Source organism: Macaca fascicularis, chromosome 8, assembly GCF_037993035.2.
Source record: "Macaca fascicularis isolate 582-1 chromosome 8, T2T-MFA8v1.1".
NCBI classification, from domain to species: domain Eukaryota; kingdom Metazoa; phylum Chordata; class Mammalia; order Primates; family Cercopithecidae; genus Macaca; species Macaca fascicularis.
The window spans coordinates 119,944,588-119,957,282 of NC_088382.1; the positions used below are offsets into that span (position 1 = coordinate 119,944,588).

General features: G+C 34.9%; 1 long non-coding RNA gene across 1 annotated transcript in view; it reads left to right on the top strand.

Annotated features, from left to right (window-relative positions):
• Window positions 1-12,695, top strand: part of LOC135964805 (uncharacterized) — a 568,134-nt gene that overhangs the window by 422,947 nt on the left and 132,492 nt on the right. The gene's annotated exons all lie outside the window — the stretch shown is intronic.

A 12,695-nucleotide genomic window follows, 5' to 3' on the forward strand; every position in this document is an offset into this window, starting at 1 on the left:
TTTTTCATTTTTAAGACAAAATGGAATATCATCAGTTTGCGATCTAACTGTCCAAATGCACTATAATATTTAAGGAAATATGTTACATCTTTATACCAATATACTGTTTTACTAGACTATTAATATATGACTTATTAGTGTAGCAGAAGATCTCCATAAAATTATATTTATTTCCACCTAAGTTATTTTAATAAGAAAAAGCACATTTCACTTCATGCTTTTAGACCAAGCTATTACAATAAATATATAACTGGTTGATAAATAAGCATAAATAACTATTACTCAAAAGATGATGCTGATCAGCAAATTCCTTGGCTTGTGGGGCAGTGGGCTGGAGTAAAAGGTTTGAAAGTACAGCATGGAATGGCAATGAATTAACAAGAAAAATGAGATGCGTTAAAGACTAACGTAACAATTATGCTAATTTTTTTTTTTTTTTTTTTTTTTGAGACGGAGTCTCGCTTTGTCGCCCAGGCTGGAGTGCAGTGGCCGGATCTCAGCTCACTGCAAGCTCCGCCTCACGGGTTTACACCATTCTCCTGCCTCAGCCTCCCGAGTAGCTGGGACTACAGGCGCCCACCACTTCGCCCGGCTAGTTTTTTGTATTTTTAGTAGAGACGGGGTTTCACCATATTAGCCAGGATGGTCTCGATCTCCTGACCTCGTGATCCGCCCGTCTCGGCCTCCCAAAGTGCTGGGATTACAGGCTTGAGCCACCGCGCCCGGGGGCTAATTTTTTAAAGAGAAACCTCATTTGGTATAGCCCTGTGTATAAATTTTATAAGGATTGTAGGGCAGTTCTAACATAATACTCAGCTATCAAGCCCAAATAAGGACCTTAATAATATATAATAATTTATATAAAGAGAGATCCAAGGTCCTTGTACAAGTGGAATTTCTTTTCTTGCACCAAGCTGGGATGACTACTTCTTCACAGTCGCTTTTGTACATTGGTTGTGAGATTTTTTTTTCTTTTTTTTTTAAATTATTATTGTACTTTAAGTTCTAGGGTACATGTGCATAATGTGCAGGTTTGTTACATATGTATACTTGTGCCATGTTGGTGTGCTGTACCCGTCAACTCGTCAGCACCCATCAACTCGTCATTTACATCAGGTATAACTCCCAATGCAATCCCTCCCCCCTCCCCCATCCCCATGATAGGCCCCGGTGTGTGATGTTCCCCTTCCCGAGTCCAAGTGATCTCATTGTTCAGTTCCCACCTATGAGTGAGAACATGCGGTGTTTGGTTTTCTGTTCTTGTGATAGTTTGCTAAGAATGATGGTTTCCAGTTGCATCCATGTCCCTACAAAGGACACAAACTCATCCTTTTTTAGGGCTGCATAGTATTCCATGGTGTATATGTGCCACATTTTCTTAATCCAGTCTGTCACTGATGGACATTTGGGTTGATTCCAAGTCTTTGCTATTGTGAATAGTGCCGCAGTAAACATACGTGTGCATGTGTCTTTATAGCAGCATGATTTATAATCCTTTGGGTATATACCCAGTAATGGGATGGCTGGGTCATATGGTACATCTAGTTCTAGATCCTTGAGGAATCGCCATACTGTTTTCCATAATGGTTGAACTAGTTTACAATCCCACCAACAGTGTAAAAGTGTTCCTAATTCTCCACATCCTCTCCAGCACCTGTTGTTTCCTGACTTTTTAATGATCGCCATTCTAACTGGTGTGAGATGGTATCTCATTGTGGTTTTGATTTGCATTTCTCTGATGGCCAGTGATGATGAGCATTTTTTCATGTGTCTGTTGGCTGTATGAATGTCTTCTTTTGAGAAATGTCTGTTCATATCCTTTGCCCACTTTTTGAAGGGGTTGTTTGTTTTTTTCTTGTAAATTTGTTTGAGTTCTTTGTAGGTTCTGGATATTAGCCCTTTGTCAGATGAGTAGATTGCAAACATTTTCTCCCATTCTGTAGGTTGCCTGTTCACTCTGATGGTAGTTTCTTTTGCTGTGCAGAAGCTCTTTAGTTTAATTAGATCCCATTTGTCAATTTTGGCTTTTGCTGCCGTTGCTTTTGGTGTTTTAGACATGAAGTCTTTGCCCATGCCTATGTCCTGAATGGTACTACCTAGGTTTTCCTCTAGGGTTTTTATGGTATTAGGTCTAACATTTAAGTCTCTAATCCATCTTGAATTAATTCTCGTATAAGGAGTAAGGAAAGGATCCAGTTTCAGCTTTCTACTTATGGCTAGCCAATTTTCCCAGCACATTTATTAAATAGGGAATCCTTTCCCCATTTCTTGTTTCTCTCAGGTTTGCAAAGATCAGATGGCTGTAGATGTGTGGTATTATTTCTGAGGACTCTGTTCTGTTCCATTGGTCTATATCTCTGTTTTGGTACCAGTACCGTGCTATTTTGGTTACTGTAGCCTTGTAGTATAGTTTGAAGTCAGGTAGCGTGATGCCTCCAGCTTTGTTCTAAAGTAAAGGTTATCGGTTTGACTTTTGTCCTGGTGTTAGCCTCTGTTACTGGTGATTGATGACAGGCTTGGAATCTAGTTATAGCACACACATGCACACACAGACTCACACACACACCCCACTCAATATGCATATGTTGAATTCACAAAAATAATTTATTTTATTGAAAAATACCTGTAATATTATATACATCTATATTTCTCATTTTCTCTTTTCAAATTCTAGTTAAGCTGTCTTACTTTTGACTCATAAGAATAAAAATTCAGGAGTATATACACCATCTCATATGGAGACAAATTTTCTGATAGGGTAGGTTCAGATATGCAGATAGAAGATTAATGCCCAGCCTGGAGCTCTTGTACAATGGCTATAATAGTACACTCTGTCCTTTTAATAGTCCCTGCAGCTGTTGCTTCTAGGCCTTATATGCTACTGATTTTGTAAATAGTATAATCGTTTCTTTAAAAAGAATGTCTGGTTGATTTGGGAAAGTTCTGATAGAAAATTTCTAAATTTTCACATCTGGAGCCAAAATTCTAGGTTGGGTTATAAAAATTCACTATGCTGAAGATCATGATCTCCTTTCAGTTTGTTTTAGAAAGTGCAGCTGTGATTCTTGCTTGCATTTGTTTTTGTACCTAAATATGATTAGTCAGGTAAACACTCTTGATGATAACTCTCTGAATATATAAATTTTATATGCAATGGGTCCTTGGAGCGGACAGCATCACTAGATGAGAAAAAAAAACTGCGAATGTATTATTTAAGTTTAAAAAAAGTGCTCAATGTGGTCTGGAATTTCTTCCAAATCACAGCACTTTCTGGTGATTGTCTAATCTGAGTTTAGCTTCATGATGACTTCTCTTTTTCTTTGATAAATAATCCAAAGGAGTGGGTCCCCGCTGCCTTTTCTTATTCATTCTCTGAACATAAGTGCGGATGAAAATAAATACAATTTATAATAGGCATTATTGGTTCTCAACCATTTATTTAATCTGATGAGAAGATAGCAAGCCGGGTGAGTTTTGACCAGCATAGGGCAGGGAGTCAGTGCCTGGAAGAACAATTAGGAATATGTAAGAATCCTCTCCTAGCCATTAGAACCATAGGATACACTGATATAAAGCCCTCTTCCATGTTTACTGAAAGATTAAATGAAAAAAGAATCTGCTAACTCTTTATTTCTGCTAAAAAATCTAATCAACTCCCTCACTTCAGCCAGCCTAATTTTTTTTTTTTTTTTTTTTTGGTAATGATGAAATTATTTGCGGAATACTTTACAAGTACATGGATCAGATAACTGATTAGGGCAGTTGTAGTGCATTGGCTTTTTCTCATAGCAAAATTTGGAGGGGAAAACATTTCTTCATATCTATTTTTTTTTCTTGAATTCAATAGAAATAGATATAGTTGTATTACCTAGAATTCTCATATAAAATACTATGACGGCCCTTAAAGTCAAAAGAATTAATTATTTAAAATCAAAGATCTCTGTTACCTAAATGATGCAGACATTTTCATGCCTAATGTTTGAATAGATTTCATCTAAAAGAACACCGAATTCTGTTAAGAAAATTGAGATACAGGGTTGGCATGCAGTTGAGGTTGGGGCTGCTGTTAATATTTAACTTTGTATTTATTAGCATTATGGCCATATAACACCACAAGTACGTCTTATTTAAAACATTTGAAGAGGCACAATATTTTAAAAATCATAAAACTTAAAGAAACCTTAATTGGTCTAGTACAAATGCATCTGGACATTCAGGTTTGACATTTAAGTTCTGAATTTTGATAGTTTACCTGAGGAAAGAAAGATGCCTTAATCTAGTGTTATTTTATGATTTAGACAGCAAAGTATTTGTTATTTTTCCTTTGTAGTCCATTTGTCTTTGATATTTCTTTCCTTTTGCTCAAGTAACAACAGCAACAACAGAAAACAAAAATAAAAAGCATTAGTACCTATTTGAAAAGACAAGTTGTATTTTAGTATGTTTATTTTTGTTATTAAATTTGAACTTCAGAATCAGGTGACTTTTTAAAGTTAATATAATTAAAATCCAGTTATACCCCATGGAAGTAAAAGAAATAAAAAGACATTTAAATTTTGTGTAGTAGCAGGATTTGTGGAAGATTAATAATTGTGATTTACATGCACATTTTACTTTGAAATATAAATTAATGAGTTATTAATGTCATTTAAATGAAAAGTAACATGATCTTAAATAACATCCTGATAAATTTTCATGAGTCACTTTACAGACTGATTTTTACATTGGTTACAAAATTGTAATTTCCACCAATAAAGACTTAAAATAGAATATTATCAAACAGGCAGTGAAGTTGTTTTTCATAGAAATGTTAGAATTTATATTAAAAATGGTTTATACTTGAATACTATCAAAGAAGTCATTCATTTTCCTTTTCAATAATGTTTTCATCAATGATTTTGGAGTCATCTTTTGAAGTTGAAGTTCAAAACATCTGTATTCCATTTTTGAAATGTTTATATATATTACAAAACATATTTTGTGTTTTGATTAACTGGGTCTAAATTTTATTTATTGTGTTTGCTTCTCAGTCACTTTTTAAATTACCAGACTTTGAGTTCCTTTTCAATGAAAAAAAGAAGATGTGAAATTACTACATGTTGTCAAAAGAAAGAATTTATTTATTAAATATTTATTGAACATCTGCTTCTTTCTGCCACTGTTGTATCATTGGGAACACAACAGTAAACAAAATAGAAAAAAATTCCAGGCATCAGGGGAACTAAAATTCTAAAATAGTAGGGCAAGACAGTCAATTTCCAAAAATAGGTAACGTAAATAAAAATTGGACAAAAATAATGGTTGGATAAAGAGATAGAAAATTTCAAGATGGGAGTTTATGATTTTCAATGGAGTGATCAGGGAAGTCATTCCTGAAAAGGTAACATTTTAACAAATATCTGAAGTGAGATAATAAGTGAGCTATGCAGACAACTGGACCTGAGAATTTTGAGAGCAATCGGCACATGTAAAGACCCTAAGGCAGGAGCAAGCCTTCTGTGTTTCAGGAAGAATACAGAAAAGTCTATGTTCATGATGCATTTGTGTTTTTTCATAGAAATTTGAAAGTTTAGTTTCTAAACTATTATTTAAATTGGTATTTGCAAATAACATATCAACAAAATAAGGAGAATGTATATATATAATCTCAAAGAAAATACATTGATATTCATAGCATATGTTGCTTAAACAGAAAAATAATATCTAGAAAAAAAGGGAGGTTAGAGTTAGAGTTACATGCTACTCAATATTAGTCAGTCTGCTTTTGAAGTATTTTGTGACATTTTAGGTATTTTGTTTTCAAAAGGCTACAAATTACTAGAAACCTAACCCAGAGGAGGAGATTATATGCTAGGGGAACATAAGACAACATCATATAAGGAACAATGGGAGGACCCAGGATGTTGGGTCTGCAGTTTAAAAGTCTTCCAAGGAGGAAAGTGAACAGAGAAAATGATAGCTCTCAACTATTGAATATTTATTTTCACCCAATTAATTTTTTTATTGAATGGATAGAAAAGAGAGATAAATTTGTTACTGAATACCACTAAAAGGATTGTTTGGAAACATTTAATGAATAAGTATAATGTATAATGTATAATTCCTTTTATTAAGCTATACATTTTTTTTAATGTAATATTTCTGGGAATGAATACCAGAAAGACTGAATATCAGAAAGAGTTTCAGATCTTAGATACATCCCATTTGTGCTTAGCTAATGGATAATTATATACTTCATGATATAGTTATAAAAATAAAGTATAAGGACAATCTAGTATAATTTTGGAAATATTAGGTACTTAGTGTCTGTTGAAGGGAAGTAGTGAGGAAAGGAAAGGAGAAATGCAAGGGAGAAAAAAACTATTGAATATTGTATCAGCAATAACCATGAGATTTTAAGTCTGGAAATTATTCTTGAGCTATGTAACTCAACTCCTTACATATACGTTGCTCTTATGTAGCTCAAATTATAATTTGACAGGTCACCCAAGAGTAGTTACTCTATCAATATGTTTTTAGAACTCTTAATAAAAAGTACTGTTTTGAAATCTCAGTTAGCTCATGCAATTACCTAATGCAATTGTAGTTATTTCAGAGTTCTAACAATGAAAGCCATCTGAGATTGGATTGTACTAACCTCAGAAGGAATAGAAAGTATTATTACTTTAGTAATAATGTACTAAATAGTGGCCCAGTGACAGACTGGGTCACTATTTGTTGATTCATAATCCTAAGGTCCACATACTAATGCTAGTGATTTGTGATTGTAAGTTGTATATGTGTAAAAAGAATCAGAATTCTTTATGGTCTTCTTTCTGGTATACATAGAGATAATCTTCTTTTCAATTCCATATGGGTTTTTGAATCAATTTTGGTTCATTTTCATATATTGCACTCTTAGTTGTTAGGCCTGTTTTCCCAAATCAAAATTGATAGGTTACTCACACACAAAAAAGATCAAAGCTAGACTTTTTGATATGTATTTATTATTTTTGAATTGCATTAGAAACTAAACATATCTCCTAGTGAATATGCACCTTAACATCTAATGATAGCTACTCTATAAAAGGTTTCTTTTTCCCATTACCTAGAATATTTGATTTAACCAAAAGTTACTGCAAAATCTATTCCTTAAATCTCTCTCTTCACATGATGAGTTGTTTGGTGACACAGGTGGATGCTCAGCCTTTTGAAAGCCAAAACACTTCTCACTAAAATATTGGAATATATTTTCCAGCCCACCTTTTATATATTGAGCCCTTCTTTGTTATTATGTTAACTTGATTCTCTCTGTTTCTAAGTGAACCACAGCAGGAATTCTTACCTGCTGCTTAGATTCGCCCCAGAGAATAGAATGTTCAAAGATAGGTACTTTTAGGTCTAACATGAAAGGGAGACATAGGTACATATTTTATAAATGGTATTCAACCTATGCATGACAGATCAGAGCTTGATAGACACCTCGTTAGAAATGCCTCTGCTGCTCGGTTTTCTCAAAATATAGATTTCATTAAATGTTTTGTGTTTGCTCGAATTTTCCCGTGGTTGCCCAATTATCAAATATATATATTTTTTTACTTAGAAGTATGTTCTTGTGTCTTTTCCATGTCTGAGAATATAGTCATTCCAATTAAAATGAAATGATATTCATATTCATGTGAATGAATGCATTTATTTATTGAATATATAGGTTCAGGGCCTCTACCTGCTGATTGAGTTCAGAGATCTCTCATTAAGCTTTTTTTTTTTTTTTTTTTTTCCTGTCCTCACTATGTGAGTCTAGATAAAAAGCCCTGTCCTTTTCTTACTTACAGAACAACTAAGAAAAGCGCTCTTTTGTTTGTCTACAAAGATTCACTGAATTGTTAAGGAGAAAAGCATTTTTGCCACAACAGTGAAGATGCTGTGTTAATTTCTAGATATCCCTCTCTGAAAGCTGTTTAGCCATTTAAGCTGCTGGGATTCCAGCTTCCCATCATGTTGTTTGCTCTCCTCATTCCCAACTCTTCTTGTTCCAGCATCTACCTGTGTAACTTCTCTCTGAAATCCTTGTCCATTCATAAAGAGATGGCATTTAGGCATCTCTCTCTCTTTCTTTTTCTCTTCAATTCTTAGTGTTCCATAGCATGCAGTTCCCATCTCTCTTCCAACAGAATCTTTTAGTTGACCAATCACCTAGATTTAGTCTATCTAGGGTCTAGGGTTTTGTTTGTTTCATTTTAAATTATTGTAAGTCATGTGGTGACAAATATCTTTGTGCTATAGTTACTTTGATAATTTTTTTTAATATACTTTAAGTTCTAGGGTACATGTGCACAACGTGCAGGTTTGTTACACACGTATGCATGTGTTATGATGATGTGCTGCCATGTTGGAGTTCCATTAACTCGTCATTTACATTAAGTATATCTCCTAATGCTATCCCTCCCCCCTCCCCGCACCCCACGACAGGCTCCAGTGTGTGATGTTCCCCTTCCTGTGTCCAAGTGTTCTCATTGTTCAATTCCCACCTATGAGTGAGAACATGTGGTGTGTGGTTTTCTGTCCTTGCAATAGTTTGCTCGGAATGATGGTTTCCAGCTTCATCCATGTCCCTACAAAGGACATGAACTCATCCTTTTTTATGGCTGAATAGTATTCCGTGGTGTATATATGCCACATTTTCTTAATCCAGTCTATCATTGATGTACATTTGGGTTGGTTCCAAGTCTTTACTATTGTGAATAGTGCCGCAATAAACACATGTGTGCATGTGTCTTTATAGCAGCATGATTTATAATCCTTTGGGATTATACCCAGTAATAGGATGGTCAGGTCAAATGGTATTTCTAGTTGTAGATCCTTGAGGAATTGCCACACATTCTTCCAGAATTTTTGAACTAGTTTACAGTCCCACCAACAGTGTAAAAGTGTTCCTATTTCTCCATATCATCTTCAGCACGTGTTGTTTCCTGACGTTTTAATGGTCACCATTCTAACTGGTATGAGATGGTATCTCACTGTGGTTTTGATTTGCATTTCTCTGATGACCAGTGATGATGAGCACTTCTTCATGTGTCTGTTGGCTGCATAAATGTCTTTTTTTGAGAAGTGTCTGTTCATATCCTTTGCCCAGTTTTTGATGAAGTTGTTTGATTTTTTCATGTAAATTTGTTTAAGTTCCTTGTAGATTCTGGATATTAGCCCTTTGTCAGATGGGGGATAGATTGCAAAAATTTTTCCCAATCTGTGGGTTGCCTGTTCATGCTGATAGTAGTTTGTTTTGCCATGAAGAAGCTCTTTAGTTTAATTAGATCCAATTTCTCAATTTTGGCCTTTGTTTCCATTGCTTTTGATGTTTTAGTCATGAAGTCCTTGCCCATGCCTGTGTCCTGAATGGTATTGCCTAGGTTTTCTTCTAGGATTTTTATGGTTTTAGGTCTAACATTTAAGTCTCTAATCCATCTTGAATTAATTTTTGTATAAGGTGTAAGAAAAGGATCCTGTTTCAGCTTTCTACATATGGCTAGCCAGTTTGCCCAGCACTGTTTATTAAATAGGGAATCCTTTCCCCATTTCTTGTTTTTGTCAGGTTTGTCAAAGATCAGATGGTTGTAGATGTGTGGTATTATTTCTGAGGGCTCTGTTCTGTTCCACTGGTCTATATCTCTGTTTTGGTACTAGTACCATGCTGTTTTGGTTACTGTAGCCTTGTAGTATAGTTTGAAGTCAGGTAGCATGATGCCTCCAGCTTTGTTCTTTTGGCTTAGGATTGTCTTGGCAATGCAGGCTCTTTTTTGGTTCCATATGAACTTTAAAGCAGTTTTTTCCAATTCTGTGAAGAAAGTTATTGGTAGCTTGATGGGGATGGCATTGAATCTATAAATTACCTTGGGCAGCATAGCCATTTTCACAATATTGATTCTTCTGATCCATGAGCATGGAATGTTCTTCCATTTATTTGTGTCCTCTTTTATTTTGTTGAGCAGCGGTTTGTAGTTCTCCTTGAAGAGTTCCTTCACATCCCTTGTAAGTTGGATTCCTAGGTATTTTATTCCCTTTGAAGCTATTGTGAACGGGAGTTCACTCTTGATTTGGCTCTCTGTTTGTCTGTTATTGGTGTAGAGGAATGCTTGTGAGTTTTGCACACTGATTTTGTGTCCTGAGACTTCGCTGAAGTTGTTTATCAGCTTAAGGAGATTTTGGGCTGAGACGATGGGGTTTTCTAAATATACAATCATGTCATCTGCCAACAGGGACAATTTTACTTCCTCTTTTCCTAATTGAATACACTTTATTTCTTTCTCCTGCCTGATTGCCCTGGCCAGAATTTCCAACATTATGTTGAATAGGAGTGGTGAGAGAGGGCATCCCTGTCTTGTCCTAGTTTTCAAATGGAATGCTTCCAGTTTTTGCCCATTCAGCATGATATTGCCTGTGGCTTTCTCATAAATACCTCTTATTATTTTGAGATACATCCCATCAATACCTAGTTTATTGAGAGTTTTTAGCATGAAGGGCTGTTGAATTTTGTTGAAGGCCTTTTCTGCATCTTTGATATAATCATGCGGTTTTTGTCTTTGTTTCTCTTTATATGTTGGATTATGTTTATTGATATGCGTATGTTGAATGAGCCTTACGTCCCAGAGATGAAGCCCACTTGATCATGGTGGATAAGCTTTTTGATGTGCTGCTGGATTCAGTTTGCAAGTATTTTATTGAGGATTTTTGCATCGATGTTCATCAGGGATATTGGTCTAAAATTCTCTTTTTTGTTGTGTCTCTGCCAGGCTTTGGTATCAGGATGATGCTGGCCTCATAAAATGAGTTATGGAGGATTCCCTCTTTTTCTATTGATTGGAATAGTTTCAGAAGGAATGGTACCAGCTCCTCCTTGTACCTCTGGTAGAATTCAGCTGTGAATCCATCTGGTCCTGGACTTTTTTTCATTGGTAGGCTATTAATTACTGCCTCAATTTCAGAGCCTGCTATTGTTCTATTCAGGAATTCAGCTTCTTCCTGGTTTAGTCTTGGGAGAGTGTAAGTGTCCAAGAAATTATCCATTTCTTCTAGATTTTCTAGTTTATTTGCATAGAGGTGTTTATAGTATTCTCTGATGGTAGTTTGTATTTCTGTGGGGTCGGTGGTGATATCCCCTTTATCATTTTTTATTGCATCTATTTGATTCTTCTCTCTTTTCTTCTTTATTAGTCTTGCCAGCGGTCTATCAATTTTGTTGATCTTTCCAAAAAACCAGCTCCTGGATTCATTGATTTTTTGAAGGAATTTTTTGTATCTCTATCTCCTTCAGTTCTGCTCTGATCTTAGTTATTTCTTGCCTTCTGTTAGCTTTTGAATGTGTTTGCTCTTGCTTCTCTAGTTTTTTTAATTGTGGTGTTAGGGTGTCAATTTTAGATGTTTCCTGCTAGTGGGAATATGGGATTGGCAGCTTAAAATCTTGACTCATAATATGGCTTACAGAGCACAAAATTCTCAGGATCAAGATAGATGAGTATCTGATAAGAATTTTGTTCAACCCATGCAACCAAATGATATCAAAAATTGATTATCTGATGACTGAATGCAGATGCTCTAATTTTTTTTTTTAAATGTGCAAAATAGCTTGCCTAATTTCCAGATCTGAGTAACTATTTAGATCTGGAACTCATTGGCTAAAAAACAAGTACCTTTTGAGAGTCTTGCAACATGGTAATGAGTGTAAACAGTAATGACACCTTCAGTCTTTTCCCCAAAATACCTAAAGCAAAGCTTTAGATTGAGTAACTTGGTTAACTGTCCATCAGTCACTTTCTAATACACAAACAGTTTAAGAGCTATTGGATACATGATCCAAATTGTCAATGATGTTCAGAGAAATGAAAATCACCATGACCTTTGTTAGATTGGGTACAAGGGCATGGTGATCAGGTAATAAATGGATTCATGACCCAGATTGGCTCACAGTAAGCCCATTGCTTTCATTGACTCACATAGTAATAATTTCTCTTGCTGTCAATTGCTTACATATTTTAAAGCAAACTTTTTTATTTTGAGATAATTGTAAATTTGCATGCAATTCTGAGAAATAATATAGAGATACCATATATTCTTTACCCAGGCTTAACCAATGGTAATCTTTTGCAAAACTACACTATCACAACAAAGATATTGCCATTTATTTAGTCAAAATATTGAAGACTGATCACAAGAGTCCCTTGTGTTACCTTTTTGTAGCCTCATCTACTTCCATACAGTCCTCACCACCTTCATAAACATTGAAAACCACTAGTCTTTTATTTGTCCAATTTTTTCATGTAAAGACTTTTCGATGAATGGGATCATATAGTGTGGAACGTTTTCAGATTGTATTATTTTTCACTCAATATAGTACTCTGAGATTCATTAAAGCTACTTAACCATTCATACACTGAAGGACATTTGAACTGCTACCAGGTTTTGCTTATTATCAATAAAGTTGAGATTTATATTTGTGCATAAGTTTTTATGTGAACATAATTTTTTATTTCTTTGTTATAAATTCCCAGAGGTGCAATTCTGAGTTTTATGGTAGATACATTTTACTTCTTGTTGTTTTGTTATTGTTATTGCTGTTGCTGTTTTGTTTTTAAAGAAACTGCAAAACCATTTTCCAGAGTGGGTTGTGTCATTTTGCATTTCCATTGGCAATATATGAGTAAGCTAGTTTCCCTGCATCC